The sequence below is a fragment of the Talpa occidentalis genome, unplaced genomic scaffold, assembly GCF_014898055.3.
Source record: "Talpa occidentalis isolate TD23 unplaced genomic scaffold, MPIMG_talOcc4v2.1 talOcc4.3, whole genome shotgun sequence".
NCBI lineage: Eukaryota > Metazoa > Chordata > Mammalia > Eulipotyphla > Talpidae > Talpa > Talpa occidentalis.
The window spans coordinates 57873930-57890094 of NW_023603184.1; the positions used below are offsets into that span (position 1 = coordinate 57873930).

General features: G+C 42.2%; 1 pseudogene; it reads right to left on the minus strand.

Moving 5' to 3' along the window:
- Positions 1–78: 78 nt before the first annotated feature.
- Positions 79–15402, minus strand: LOC119255091 (40S ribosomal protein S25-like; annotated as a pseudogene).
- Positions 15403–16165: the final 763 nt, after the last annotated feature.

The following is a 16165-nucleotide window of genomic DNA, read 5'->3' on the forward strand; positions in this document are numbered from 1 at the left end:
CATATCAGATTATTGTTTCATTTTTCTTTTTGATTCAATAAAGGTATTTTTAAAAAATGTATGGTTAGTGGGAGCTGTTCATGCATCTTCATTAGCAGTTGAAGCATCTCTACCCTGTTGTTTCCAGTGTAAATTACTTGAGCTCTATGTCTTGAAACCAGTTAATAAGGTCTTACCTATGGAGCTCCTGAAGGGCTGCCCTAGCCAAGGGACTATGAATCCTTGTTCTCTTAGACACAACAACTTAGAAGTTTATCATAAAATTATATCATTGGGAACTTCCTTGTAGAGTTTGTCATATGTGGTTTTGTTAAACAAGACTAGATTATTAAACTTGTTCTGAACTTGGCCCTTGGACCACTTCTTCTTCTTGGCCCTACCCTCATATTTGTTACTGGGTCTTTGTCTTTCTTGGCTAACTTTCCATCTTCTTCTCATCCTTGTGTAGTATTGTGAAGCTTGAATAGCAGCAGCTACCAAGACAGCTTCGCTAAGATAGCAGACAAAACAAAACAAAACAAAAACAGAACAAATAGAAAAAGAAGATTGTTTTCTTGAAGAATTGGCTCTTTCATTGTGAAACATCACTTATCTCTAGAAATACCCTTTATGTTCAATAGAAAACAGATTAAAGAAGCATACGAACACATCAGTATTTGATAAGCAAGATGATGATGATGTGCCGTGAAAAATTAAAGTAGAGAAGGGACTGGAGAAATAAGGGGTGGGGGGATGGCACCATTTAAAAGGGTGGTCAGGGGAAGGGACATCTAAGCCAATATTGGTCTGTTTCTCGCTTGTCATACTGTGCAAATACCATGTTGTCCTCATTAGTTGGCTAATTAAGTCTTCAGCATGACAGGCAGAGATCACACTTTATTCTTACTTAAACTTTACTTTACTTTTACTTTACTTTGATGGGTTGTTCATATAAATTTTAGAAATAGCTTGTCAAATTCCATGAGTAATCCTGTTAATAAATGCAGTAAGATTTTCACACATTTTTGTATATATGAGAAATTCCATAGATTTTAGATTTTATTTTTTTAAACTTTTATGTAAGAAAATACTCATCTTCTGTCTTAATTAAAAAAAAAAACAAATATTTGTCTTTTAGAAACAATGATGTCATCAACGATATTATTACCATTACAAATACATTATTCAGGAAGAAAAGGGATAAGAATCACATTTTAAGGAATTAGAAATTATTTTACAGTCCATAGTGATAATTCCTGAAGTTCAGGTACCTTTCAAGACTATTTTGTCAAAAACAGAAAGTAAGAACTCTTTTTTTTTTCTTTTTTAAAATTTTTTTTTAAAGATTTATTTGTTTATTTATACAAGCACTGGGTACAGTCAGAAGCGGGGGAGGGTGAGAGAATTCACCAGAGCCAGAGTGGGGAGCAGAACAGGCAGACCGATGAAGTACACTGCTGAGGGGAGCAGCGGGTGGCAGAAAAAAGTAAGAACTCTTAATATACTTTTCTGCATCAGCAAAACATCCCTCTTACATTGTTGCGCTTTATTTCACCAAAATTTCATAAAATCGATCCAACTAAGTACCAGAACAACATTAGTTAGCACCAGAGGAGAACAAAAAGCTGGACAGGAGAACCCCTGCTTGAAAAATGGAAAAGAAAAGGGGAGAATAGGATAATTAAATAAATGGCATATTATTTTGCACTTATAATCATTTGGGTGTTAGCTGAAACTGCAGTAAACTGATTTATTTAAAGAATTGCTATTTTATTGAGTGTTATAACACACAAGTGTGCTTTATCTTTCCATTTATTTGTATTTTTCATTTAATAAACCTTTGGAAATTTTTGCCCCAGCTCAACACCAGACAAGCGACACTCAAAACAGCAGCTGCAGCGCCTGAACAACCCAACAAACGGCCACACTCATGCAGCTCTGCGAGGTCCCTGGCTCCGGCTCTGGGTCTTCGCCTTCTCTGCCAGACGGTAACAGCAAAAAAAAAAATGGGAACAGTTTCACTTGGTCCACTGCTTGCAAAGCCTCCGAACTTTTCCTCTCTGAAGTTGGCTGCTGGAGACCTCCACCTTCAGAGGCCCGCAACAGCCTTCTGGAAGATCAACATGGTGGGGGCCGAAATCGCTGACCCTGAAAACTCTGTATCCCAAATGCTGGATGCTCAGGCACTGAGTCCTGAAGACTGAATCAGCAAACACTGAGTCCTGAATCATCTGCAGCTGCTTCTGAGGTCCCTTTTATATATATATATATATATATATATGCATACAAGAGCTGGGGTACAGGCCAGAGATGCGGAAGGTGAGAGGATCCACCAGAGACAGAGTGGGGAGCAGAACAGGCAGACTTAGTGAAATACACTGCTGAGGGGAGCAGGGGGTAAGACAGGAGAGGTCTGCCATATAGGTAGCTCCCTGGCCGCCAGGGCTCGAACTTGTACTGCAGAGGCTACGGATTGCTTCATAGTGCGGTGCTTAATCCCCTGCGCCACAGGGAGGCCCCCTTATATTTCTTATCAGAGTCTGTACCCAATAACGGGATACTTTATGCATTTTCCCTGGGGCATCAGTCCTCACCAGCACCTCCCTCCAGGGGGCACCGCCTGTAACAGTCTTCAGCTTCAGCCCCTCTTACACATTCAGTTCATCACTCAAGGTCCGCGGCTATCCCCCACCACTCAACTGGTCTCTTTTAAGCGAGGAACCCACCTGTCTTCTGCCCTACCTTCTGGTAACCACCAATGATCCTAACAGGTTTTGTTTTATTTAGTTCATCCATTTGTTTAGTGTCTCTTTATACATTATATGTGCAAAATCACACAGTGTTTGTCATTTTCTGTTTCCTTTCACCAAGTATATGATCTTCTAGGTTGGTCTATGTAGCAAGTGCCAGAATTTCATTTTTTTAAATAGCTTGAGTAATAAAATGTATGCTTTACAGAGATTGGAGATGATGTGCTGTAAGCAGAAGCTAAAGGTAGAAGTCTGGCTTCTGAACACAGAGTTGGGCCCAGGAACGTGATGGCGCTTGTCCTCCACGGTGGGAACACAGCCTGTGTGAAAGCATTTGGTTGTGTGTCATATGCACAATTAGTGCAGCAGTAGGAACTGTTAGCATACTGGTGTGTGATGCTTTTATTACTGCTTGTAGTGATGGCAACACAAAGCGGATAAGCTCAAACCAGAGACAGCCTGTCTGTGAGCAAATGTGAAGGGCTGGTGTGCTGAGAGAGCACTTCCCACAGGCCTTGGTGCAACTGCAAGCTGGGATGTTATGAGGTCAGAAAAAAAAAAACCAAAACACTCAGAAATGGTAATGAGGGGCAGCCTTGGCCTCCAGTGGATGTGGGCTTAGACTTTCTCATCAGTTCAGAGTCATCTCTCCCTGGTAGGAGGAGCCCCGGTCAAAGCAGAGTAAAGGTGACGCCCTCAAGGGCTGTCTGTTGGGTTGCTTTGGCAGGGGCAAGAGAATCCATGAGGCAAAGGTAAGAGGATGTGGAAGCTGCACATCTTCCCCCACATCTGTCCTAACCCTTCTCTTTTATAACAGAGCCCGGAAATACTTCGGGGGCATAAAGTGCCCCAAACTACAGTATAAGCTGCACTCTGGACCTTCCTTGCTCACTGTGTGATGGCTCAGGTGAGTTCTGCGCATTCAGACATAAAAGGGGTTTTGTGGTCCTTTCAGGTCCTGCTCTTTGTTCCATTGTGTTGCTGGGGAGGTGGACATGATGGCTGAAGCTCTAGCAGCGATATGCTATTGATTTTTCATTTCTTTATTTCTATCTTTAAAAAAACTTCAGGGGCCTCCCTGGTGGTGCAAGGGGTTAAGTCGCAGCACTATGAAACTGTCCTCAGCCGCCGAAGCACGAGGTCCATCCCCAGATGGCCAAGTAGCTACCTACATGGCACAGCAGACCTCTCCTGGCTCGCCCGCTGCTCCCCTCAGCAGTGTATTTCAGTCAGTCTGCCTGTTCTGTTTCCCATTCTGTCTCTGGTGAATCCTCTCACCGCCCCCAACACCTCTGGCTTGTACCCCCATTCTTGTATGCATAAATAAATACATCTTTTAAAAAAATACTTCAAAGCTTTATATGGTATGTATAATTTACATACTATAAAGTTCATTTGTTTAAAATGTATAATGCCATGGTTTACAGAGTTTATTTACAAAGTGTATTTGTATTTACAGAGCTGTGCAATTGTTACAGGACAGGGAGAGGGGTGTCTCAAGACCCTCAAACCTGGCTGGTCTAAATAGGTTTTGTCATCTGCTGCATCAGACAAAATATTCTAGCACATAAGACCTTTACTGGGAAGGAACTTTAATAAAATTAGTGTGCAACAAGTAGAAGGGAAAGAATATAGTTTCCAAATCAAGCACCCGGAGTCACTCATCCCCTCGTGGGTGAATGCCCAGCCAAACATGGTTGGCCCAAGCAGGGCCCCGGAGGCTGGAGAGCCTGCCCCAAGTCTAAGGCATCTCCTTGTGGAGACCCATAGAAAAAGGTCAGAAACAGCCAGACAAGTCTGGAAGGAAAAGAGCAAAATCAAAATCAAGAGAAAAGCTCCATCGTTAACCTCCCCACACATCTGTTTAAACAAGTCCAAGACCGAGAAGCAAGTGCAGCTTCTTTTCACGTCTCTGCTCCAGGCGCTTCCCACCCTTCTCAGCTCCACGCTCCCTTGGGTAGAGCAAGGAACCTGGTTCACTTTCCCTAGGAACCACCTGTTACAATGTCAGTGGAGAGAGTATCTTTGGGGTCTCTTTGGCATCAGGCATTTCTCCTTTCCCAGCATTGGGAGCACAGTGATGGGGCTGGCCGACCATGGGCACCTCAGGTAGATTCTTCTCTATCTCAACGTGTTCCTAGAGGAGATTAGCTTCAGCTAGAATCTAAACTGAGCTCATGCTCCCCTACCAAATTCCTGTGGCTTTAGCACCACCTGGTCCCAGGTACTCCCTCAACCCAGACCTACCCACCACACCCCACTATTTCCCTCTTGCCTCCCTCACATTCTCTTTGTGCAAAACTCAATTTGCATCTTGATGAAGATGAATAATTAGGACCCTCCAGTGTGAATAATTCTAGGCAAATTAATTTTCATGCCAATCAGGGAAAATTAATTGACTTCATGATGTTTCATATTTTCTAGGCGGGTTTCCCCCAAGACAGAGCCCCCATCTCAGCCTCTGGCTCTTCCCCAGCACTTAGAGAAGATTGCTTGCTAGTTTTTTTGTTTGTTTGTTAATGGCTTCCACCAGCAACAATGCCACGCCTCCTTGCAGCAGAATGACCCACTTAACAAGCATGATAAAAACCTCCTTAGAGCCTCTACTGGCTGAGTCAAATCCACCTGGTCCTCTACAGCCCAGTGTCTTTTATAACCTTCTTATTTGCTTTTGTGGAGTACAAAAGCATACAGAGAAGTACATAAAAGATAAATATGCAGCCTAATGAATTATTATAAAGCAAACACTCATGAATATCTTCTCTCTCTGTGATTCATCCATTCTCTTAACGATATATTTTGATGAAAGAAGTTCTTAGTTCTAATACAGTCAAATATATCAATCTCTTCCTTTATGACCTGATTAAAAATTTATTCCAAAATGAAGAGTTTTCATTACTGTATTTTATGAGAAAACTCTAGTCCTTCTCATTTTTTTCCCAAATGGAAATAGCTTTATTTTTCTCTTGACAATAAAAATAATAGATGAGCTTAGTAGTTGCTTTGCATGTGTGCGCACACACATGACTTAAAAGTAGATTGAAGACATATTAATTTACTCTTAAGTGTGTCAGATAAAAGATAACACTACCATTATTACACCTAAAAGGATGAAAAATCTCTAATCCTGTCAGGTATCCAATCCTATACACATTTTCCTATTTGTCACCCCCAATTTTTGACATACATAGAAGGTTTGCCTCTTCTAAAATTTCTTATTGTTAAAAAATAATTTTTAGATTTTATATTTGTGCATTAGAAGTTCACCTGCAAGTGGAAACAAGGTTTTTATTTGAGGTCGGTCATTAGAAAATTACAATTCAACAAATACAACTGGGCAAGGCCATGGAGATGTCTTCCTGTGGGAAGAAAAATACAGAGCATATGTAGGCATAACTGCCACTTAGAGGTAAACAAATGTGATTTCTTTAAAAGGAAAAAAACCCATGCAGATGAGAGGGAGATTGGCATGCCAGCGCAGTCACAGACCGCCCCCTTTGAAGCTGAGATCTGATGGTGTTTACTGTCTTTGGGAAGACCGAGTGCTCTCTCTCCAGACTCCCCAATCTCAGGCATCAGCTTGCTTGTGGTGGAGAGCAATCAATTGCATAAATCTGAGCTGGTAGACAAGTATAAATTCTACTCTCCTAATGGCTCTGACTTTGTTTTGAATCTTCCTTATCAATTTTAATTTCATGATTTTTCAGCTGCCACTGGTGTGGCACGAGTGGGGGCTCCTTTGGGTCACTTTGAAAGACTGTGACAAAGTCTCCATTCGCTGGAAACTTTGTTAAGAAAAAGAAGATGCCCTCATAGACACAGATGGCTGCGGTTTTAAAGGGCGAGAGCTGCCTTTTTAAGTGGGCGGGTGGCCTTATGTATTTTTTTTTCTGGAATTTATTACTTTTTTGAATTTATCACTTTGGGGTTGTGTTGGGTTTTTGTAGCAACTTGTTAGTTATCCTGACCCCCCTCCCCTCTGGTTCCCAGCTTTGGGAAACTTCATAGTCTCTTTAACAATGGTATTATTCACCCCCAATCCCTCTTGTGGTTCATCTAGGGCAGAGAGTGTAGGTAAGAGGAATCAAGGTGACTGACTTTCTCAGCAGGTTTTTTATTCTTCAGCAGCTGGCAGATGTTTGCTCCTGATGTCACTATCCACCCCAGAGGGACACAGAGAATTTTATTAGGGATATAATACAATCAGTTTTTCAAGTTTCCAGGAACAAGTTGAAGCCAAATTAACAGTTAATCATGGGTGGGGATATAAGGATACAATTCAGTGACTTAACAGCTAATTCTAAAGAGAGGCTACAATTCAGTGGTCAGAGTTTAATTCTGCTTATTACTAAAACTTGAGTTTAGGGGAGTTGTTGTTGCAAAATGAAGGGGTTCCTACTACAATCCTCACACTCAACATATCTCAGAATCCCAACATATCTCACTACTCCAATTGTGGTGTATGACTATAGTCAATTTTGTTCACTGATACATAATATTACATCATATGCATATGCCATAGATATACATACAGTCTACTATTGATAGAAAATTGGGTTGTCTCTCATTTATGAATAAAGTCACTATGAAGATTCTTTTGCATTACTATTAGCAAATTACAGTAAATGGGATGTCTTCATTTACATCCTTATATCCACTCATGAGTGTTTCAGTTCCACAATCTCCTTGCCAGTATTTGATATTATCAGTCTCTTTAATTTCAGGTTTTCTGGGGATATAGTAGTACCTTATGATAGAATTAATTTCTGTGTTTCTGAGGAGCAATGATGTTCACCAGCTTTTCATACGTTTATTGGCCATTGGCTATTACCTTTTATAATTCTCAAATCTTTTGCTTATTTTTCTTTTTTTTGTAGTGCTTTATATATTCTGGATACAACTCCTAGATTAAATGTATGTAGTACAAATATCTTCTAGTCTATGGTTAATATTCTTATGTTTTTTTTTTTTTTCAGATTTATTTATACAAGAACCAGAGTACAGGCCAGATGTGCAGGAGGGTGAGAGGATTCACAGAGACAGAGTGGGGAACAGAACAGGCAGACTGATTGAAACATACTGCTGAGGGGAGCAGCGGGCGAGACAGGAGAGGTTATGGGGTTATGGCCATGTGGGTCTCTCCCTTGCCGGTGGGGATTGAACCCACACTGCAGAGGCTGCGGACAGCTTCACAGTGCGGCACTCAACTGCCTGCGCCACCTGGGAGGCTCCATATTCTTACGTTTTAATGATATATTTTGGTGAATGGAGGTCTTAGTTTTATTTATTTATTTTAAGTTTTTTTAATTTAAATTTTATTTTTATATTCCCCATACAATTACAACCCCCTTATTTAAGTTTTTTTTTAAGATTTATTTATTTATTTATACAAGCACTGGGTACAGTCAGAAGCACCAGAGGGTGAGAGGATTCACCAGAGCCAGAGCGGAGAGCAGAACAGGCAGACTGACAAAGTAGGCTGCTGAGGGGAGCAGCGGGCAGCAGGAGAGGTCTGCGCGCCATGTGGGACCCTTGCCCAGTGGCCGGGGATCGAACTGGTGCTGCAGAGGCTGCGGGCAGCTTCGCAGCCCAGCGCTCAATCGCTTGCACCACCGGGAAGGCCCTGGAGGTCTTAATTTTAATAAAGTCAATTTTTATTTTCATTCTTCAGAGTCTTAAATTTAAATTGCAGGCTTCAGCCATTGAACCTGTTAGCACATGACCAAAAGGTACCCAGAGGCCCCCAGACTTGTACACTCTAAAGGGAGTCTGGTATTCACTACATAAATATAAAGAAAACACTCTCTTATTGTGGAAAATCTTCAATAGAATTAGTGTGCATAGAGAGGAAAGAGAAGAGAGAATATTCCTAATAGAAGTTTCCCAATAAAACACCCCAAGTTACCTATGCCCTGTGAGCAGATTTCCAAGCAAACAGGGTCTACCTGAGGTGGGGCAGCTGAGGCCTAAAAGCCTGCCACAAGTCTGAGTAAGGTAGCTTCTGGTGGGGAACCATGAGAAGGGGACAAAAAGGGCCAGATAAATCAGGGACAAAAGGAAAAATACAAAACCACTAATCAAGATAATGATTGCCATTGTCAGCACTCCCCCCACCCCCATGTCTCCTGCCCACATGTGTCTTCCAAGTAGCTCTACTCCATGCATCTTCTTCTAAATCCCTCCTGGTGCAAGTCCAAAGCCAGATAAACAAGAACATCTTCTCTTTATTTTCTTCCCTGACCACACCTGCCTTCTGTGTTGTCTGTCTCAACCCGGCCACTCAGCCCCACCCTACTCCAGTAGCAAGTCCAAGGGGACTGCGTGTAAGTGCCAGTGGGAAACATGGTACCTTCCTGTAGGGGCAGGAATGACCACAGAGCAGGTTTTCTAGGATCCAGCAGACCGGGTAAAGGAGGAGTCAGAGCCCTCAGTGGCTTGTTGCAGGCTTTTATTGGGGTTTACCAGGTACAAGGCAGGCAGGGGCGCTCCGGCCTTCTCTCTGCTTCTCTGCTCTTGGCTTCTCTTTCAGTTTCTCTTTCGGCTTCTACTGGCATCCCCGTGATGCCGCCCTTAAAAACCCAGGTGAATCCCATCTACCTATGCCCACACCCTACTCCAGGTGCCCGCCATCAGTCATGCATTCAGGACCGCAGGGTTCCATCATCTATCCTAATGGTGAGAGGGCAGAAAAGCCTGACATTTCTCCTTACCCTACACTTCCCTAACAGACCTAAGGCAGGAGAGGAATTTTTCTTCTCCTACAAAATGGAATGAGGCAGGGCCTCCCTGGTGGCGCAAGGGGTTAAGGGGTTAAATAGAAGGAATGATCTCAATTTGAAAAGCTGCAGCTGACATCAGAATTCACCATGAAGCAATCCGTGGCCTCTGCAGCATGAGTTTGATCCCTGGCCAAGGAGCAACCCACATGGCGCAGCAGACCTCTCCTGGCTCGCCCGCTGCTCCCCTCAGCAGTGTATTTCAGTCCATCTGCCTGTTCTGTTCTGTTCCCCACCCTGTCTCTGGTGAATCCTCTTAACCCCCTCCCGTATCTCTGGCCTGTACCCCAGCTCTTGCATGCATAAATAAATCTTTAAAAAAAAAACTGAATGAGGCAGTGGGAGCAGGACTAACCTCTACTCTTACCTGGTATCAAAGAAGTAGAATAAGGTAGCAGGAAATGGGACTACTTTGTGCTCAGCTTTCCTTTCATGTCACAGATGTCAGCAAGCTCGCTTGAACCTTCAACTCCAGCAGCAAAACAGTGTGTCAACCCTTTGCTTTTCTACCCTCATCTGGCATCCTCACTTGAAAAATGTCTCTACCCCATTGATGCCCCATTTCCACAGGAAATGGGGCAGGCCTGAGGGTAGGGATGTTAGGGACTGTTGCTGACCAGCCCAGTCACTGCCAGAAGACATTATGAGTCACTGCCCTGCTTTGCAGACGCTCTCTTGGAGATCCCAGTGGGAAGCTGAACATATAAAACCACTGGCCCTTGTAGTATGCCTCTGTAGGGTAAGGAAAAATGTATCTGTCTTTTCTGCCCTCCTACCATTAGGATAGATGAGGGAACCCTGCGGTCCTGAATGCATGCCTGATGGCAGGCACCTGGAGTAGGGTGCTGACATAGGTAGAAGGGTTTCACCTGGGCTAAGACTGTGCTTTTAAGGGCGGTGTCACGGGGACGCCAGCAGAAGCCGAGGGAGAAGCAAGAGAAGCAGAAGCCGAGAGAAGGCCAGAGAGCCAAGAGTGAGACCTGCCGGGGTCTGGGAGGCCTGCCAGCCTACCAGCTCCCCAGCGCCCCTGCCTGCTGTGTACCTGGTAATCCCAATAAAAACCTGCAAAAGCCACTGAGGACTCTGACTCCTTTACCTGGTCTGCTGGATCCTAGAGATCCTGCTGCGTGGCCATTTCCTGGCCCTACAGCCTCGAAGGGAAGACTGTAAGTAAGTGTAAATGTAAGTAAGTGTAAATGGGATCCAGACTCATGATTTGCAAAATGCCCAGAGAACAATTGAAAAATCAATCCTCATCTAAAAAAACAACAAAATCACAATGGGAAGGAAAAAGCAATCAACAAAAGGCAACACTGAGATGAATCAGGCATTGGATAATCTGACATGGATTTTATAGCAGCCATCAGTAAAATACTTTAATGAACAGCTGTGAATTATCTGGACACAAATGAAAAAAATATGAAATAGCACCAAAAGGCTGAAAAACAGAAAGACCGAAATGAAACAGTAACTAAGTGGAGAGGTTGGAGAGTTGGAGGAAGAGGACTGAGGACTGAATCAGAAAACATTAAATATGTAAATCAGAGACATTCTGCAGGGGAGGAGGAGGGAGAGAGATCAAAACAGGTAAGGGGAGAGCACAAGGGACTCTGGTGATGGCGCACAGGTGAATAGGTGGTGGGAGTTTACGGGGAGTACACCTGAGAGGAGAAAGCAAATATTGTACAAAAATGAACATTGATATAAAATATATAAATTAATTAAAAAAATTAAAAATATATGAAACACAGCTAAGACAATTCTGAGAGGAAAATGTAAAGTTTACTACTAAAAGCTTACATAAGAGGAATAATTTCAAGATAATCATTTAAGTACCTCCCTCAACAAACTACAAAAAGGAAAGCAAAATTATGTAAAGTAAGGAGAAGAAAGGAAACACTAAAAATAAGAACCAGAGAAAAGGAAATCAAAGAAACAAATAGCTGTTCTTTTGAAAAATAATAAAATTGATAAGCTTCTAGAAAAACTAGAGTAAAGAGAAAAAGAGAAAACACACAAGTCATTGATACTAGTAATGAAATAGGATATTAACTACAGAATATGTATGTAGAAATAAAAGGATAATAAGGGAACACCATGAACATATTTGCACTCATATATTGAACAATTTAGAACAAATGGACCAATTCCTCAAAACCTGCAAGCTATCAGAACTCAATCAAGATGAAACAATTCAATGAAATTGAGTTTGTAATTAAAAGGCTCTACCCCTCAGAATCCTCAGATCTAAATGGTTTCACTTGAGAATTCTACCAAATATTTAAAGAAAACAATTTTACACAATTTCTTAGAGAGAATAGAAGAGGAGGAAGCATTTCCCAACTAATTTTATGAGGCTGGTATCCAAATATCAAATTCAGACAAAGACACTGCAACAATAACATCAAAAGGCTCAAAAGATTCCAAATAACATCTCCCATGAAATTTGATGCAAAAAATGCTCAAAGTGTTAGCAAATTCAATCCAGGAATGTATAAAATTATCATATGCCATGACCAAGTAGGTTTTATTTCAAGCAGGTAAGGCTGTTTCAAAATTGTAAAGTCAACGTTATCTGCCATATTAACATGCCAAGATAGAGAAGAAAGAAAATGTAACAGAATCCCACACTCATTCATAACACAAAATCTCTCAGCAAATCAGAAATAGAAGGAACGATCTCAATTTGAAAAGCTGCAGCCATCAGAATTCACGGTGAACGACTAAATACCTTTGCTCTAAGTGGGAGCAAAGTAAGGATGCCAGCTTTCACCACTCTTACTCAATATAGTACTGAAAGTTCTAGTCACTGCAACAGTTAAGAACAATGGAAAGAAGTAAAAGACATACAGATTGCAAAGGAAGAAATAAAACTATCTGGATTGGTAAATGACATGATTCTTTATGTAGAAAATTCCCAGGAATATAGAAAAAACCCTAAACAAATGCAAACAACCTCCTAGATCTTATATGTGAGTCTAGCAAGGTCACAGGATAAAATACCAATACGCAAATATGAATTGCATTTTTATACACGAATAATAGAGATGCTGGAATTAGCAATAAAATGACACTTATAATCAAGCCAAAGAAAATGAAAGTTTTAACAATGTAAGATTTGTATATTGAAAAATTACAAAATCCTAATGAAACTAATCACAGAAGAGCTGATAAATGGACAGACATCCTATGTATGGATTAGAAGATTCAACAGAGTAAAGATATCAACTTATTCAATTTGATATATAGCTATCGCACAGTTTCTATAAAAACCCTACACTGGACATTTTTAGATATGGATAACCTTATTCTAAAATTCCAGAAAGTTAAGCATATTAGAATAGCTAAAACCATCTTAATAAAGACATATAAAATGAAGGAACGGTACCCAATATTAAAGTTCACACTATTACCACAGTAATCAAGGTATAGCTGGAAGGATAGACACAAAGGTGAATGGCACGTGTTAGAGGACCCAGATAGAGGCGACACAAATATCCTTAACTGTGCTGTAGAAATTTGATATAGTTAGAAAAAAGAAGAAACAACTCAACCTAGATCTCACAGCTAATACAAAAAGTAACTCAAAATGGATCATAGATTTAAATGTAAAATGTGAAAATTTAAAATTTTAGAAGATAGTATAAGAGAAAAAAAAATGTTGTGTATCTGTAAGTCTGGACAAAGAATTCTTAGATATGAGACCAAAAACACCAAAAAGGGAAAATTGATACGTGGACTTTGACAAAAGAAAAAAGCTTGCTTTGTGAAAGATCTTGTTAAGATCACAATACAGGGACTCCCTGGTGGCCTAAGGGTTAAGTCTCAGCCCTGCCAGGGAGCTGAAGCACATGGGGCAGCAGACCTCTCCACCCACTGCTCCCCTCAGCAGTGTACTTCAGTAGATCCCCCTGTTCTTCTCCCCACTCTGTCTCTGGTGAATCCTCTCATCCCCCCATACCTCTGGCCTACCCCCCAGTTGTTCAATGCAAAAATAAATAAAATCTTTTTAAAAATCATAATATAAATAGGAAATATTTGCAAAGCACTAATTTAACAAAGGATGAGTAGCTAGAATATATAATGATTTCAAAATTTAGCAGTAAACAATTGAATTAAAAAATGGGCAAATGTCATGAACAGACTTTTTAGCAATTGAAGATACATATGGAAAGCAATCACTTTTAAAAGTATTCAGCATCCATCAACACAAATTCTGGTACAATGAGATAACATAACACGCCTTTCAGAATGGTTACAGTAGTCCCAACACCACATGCTGGCAAGGATACAGAACATCTGGATCACTCGTACATTGCACCTCAGAACACAAAAGGTGTGGCTACATTGAAACATAGGCTGTATGTCAAAAACTAAACTTTTAGATTCCTTGCAACTCAGCTTTGTATTCTTTACACATGTACCCAAGAAAAATGAAAAATGTTTGCGCAAAAACTGTACACAACTATTTATGAGAGAATTAATAGCCTCTAAGTGGAAACAGCACATGCCCCTCAATGGATGAGCTATTAAACAGTGGTGCATTTCTTCTATGAAATACTACCCTGCAACTCAAGGAATGAACTATGACATACATAACAACTTGAATGAATCCCCAGTGAATTATATCAAGTGAAAAGCCGTCAATCCCAAAATGTTAGACACCAAATGACTCCACTTATATAACATTTGAGAAATGGCAGTATTACAGAAATTGGCAACTGATTGGTGGTTGCCCAGCATTAAAGAGAAAGGAGCTGAGTGTGAATATGGAAAGGTGACATGAGGATCATTTTGATGATGGAACTGTCTGTGTCTTTACTCTCCAATGTCAGTATCCAGTTGAGATTTTTTTTTAAGATGCAAGCGTTGTTAGGAACTTTGTAAAGGGCACATCGGACCTCTTTGTAGCTGAAAAAGTTTAAATAAAAACAGTGGAGTGGTTTTGGAATCAGGAAACTAGAGAAGATGAAAGAATTCGGGGGACCAAGATAGAAAAAAAACCCTTAATTTCCATGAGCAGACTTATAGTAGAAATATGGACACTAGAGATGGGGCCAGTGAGGGCTCAGAAGGAAGTATTATGAAATTGGAAAATGTTGGAGGCAGTATCTTTGATAAGAGATATTAACAAAATTATACCCTGTGGTTATGCAGACAAAATCTGTAAGGGATGAACTTGCATGTATTGACTAAGGGGATTTCAAAGGAAAGTTCGGAAGGCATTTCCTATTCAAGGTGCTTCCCGCTGAGGTGACAGTGCAGCAGCCCACAGCAGCAGTTTGAATCCTGGCTGGATAGCACCAAATGCCAGAATAGACAGTGCCGGATGCAATAGCACCGCGAGGTAGTGGTGGAGGGCCAGAAAAGAAGCAGGGGACAGCTCTCAAAAGTGGCCAGGCACAGAGTGCCAGTCACCTGTCAGCAGTGACAGTCGGCACCAGTCACCAAGAGGTGGTGCCAGAGACGCTAGTGTCACCCCTTTTTGTGAGCTGTTGGCATAAACCAATAGCAAACAGGTAATTGAGACATGGGTTCAGGCTGATGGTCTGCTTTGTAGGTAGTGTCAGAGGCAGAGTTGGAGGCAGGAGCAGGAGTCAGGTCTCTGTGAAGGTCTGGAGGTCTATGAAGGTCTGTGAAAGTCATTTGCTGAATCGATCCTCTTCAGAGCCCATCCGCTGAGTCTGAGAGATTGTCTGCCTAATGTTTCTCTTTGGAGGCCCTCTGAGGAGTGAGTTCAAGCGGGCTCCTGCTCTGCTTTATTCCTCCTTCAGGGTCACTACTCTACAAGCCTAAAGGGATCAATTTATTTGCATAATGATCCCACCACCTTGAATGTACTTGGAGAGCTCAAAGCTGATTGGTCCATTGAGCTTGCACTGGATTGGTCCATTCATGATCCTGGTGCCAGATTCCAAAGGGAAAACCCTGGCGCCTGCTCACACCCAACCTGCACTGAGGTCAGGGCAGGCTGGTGGGCCAGTAGGCCCCAGAGAGCCATGGCCAGAGCTGGCCTCAGTGGGGCGGAAGGCAGAGCGCACCCAGTACCCCTCTGCAGGACCAGGTGTAACAAAGCAGAGACCCTGTAACAAAGCTGGGACACAGGTTGGGGGCTACAGGGTGGGCTGTCACTGGGAACCCACCATGTTGGCTTTGCATGCTGTGGGCCTCTCTCCCTGAAATTTTAGGGAGTCACAGTGCTGGAGCTGCCCTTGTGGGGCACAACACTCCTCCTAGTAGCCCCCAAACTACAACCAAAGGGCTTGGGGTTTGCCTCTTCTGCTGGAGCACTGGGGTTGGACTGCTTTGGGGCTGGGTGACAACTGCCACCACAGATGCTGTAGCTGCTGCAGCTGCTCACTCTTGTGGAGGCCTGAGGCTGCCTGCAGGGATGTGCTGAGGGGGTGAGAAGGGAGATTCCCACCGTTGCTGCCACCACTGCTGCGTTCAGAGAAGCCTGCCCTGATAGGCAGGCTGCATGCTCGGGAGCCATGGGTGGGGCTGCCCTAAGGCAGGGTGCTCAGCTGTGTGGCATCAGCAAAGCTGCCGTGGCCCACTTTTAGGGCGCAGGGTCTCTGTAACAGTAGGACGCTTAGAAGCTTTGTTCCTCTGCCATATCAAGATAGGGAAGATAGGGAAGGGACTATTTTGTAGTGATCT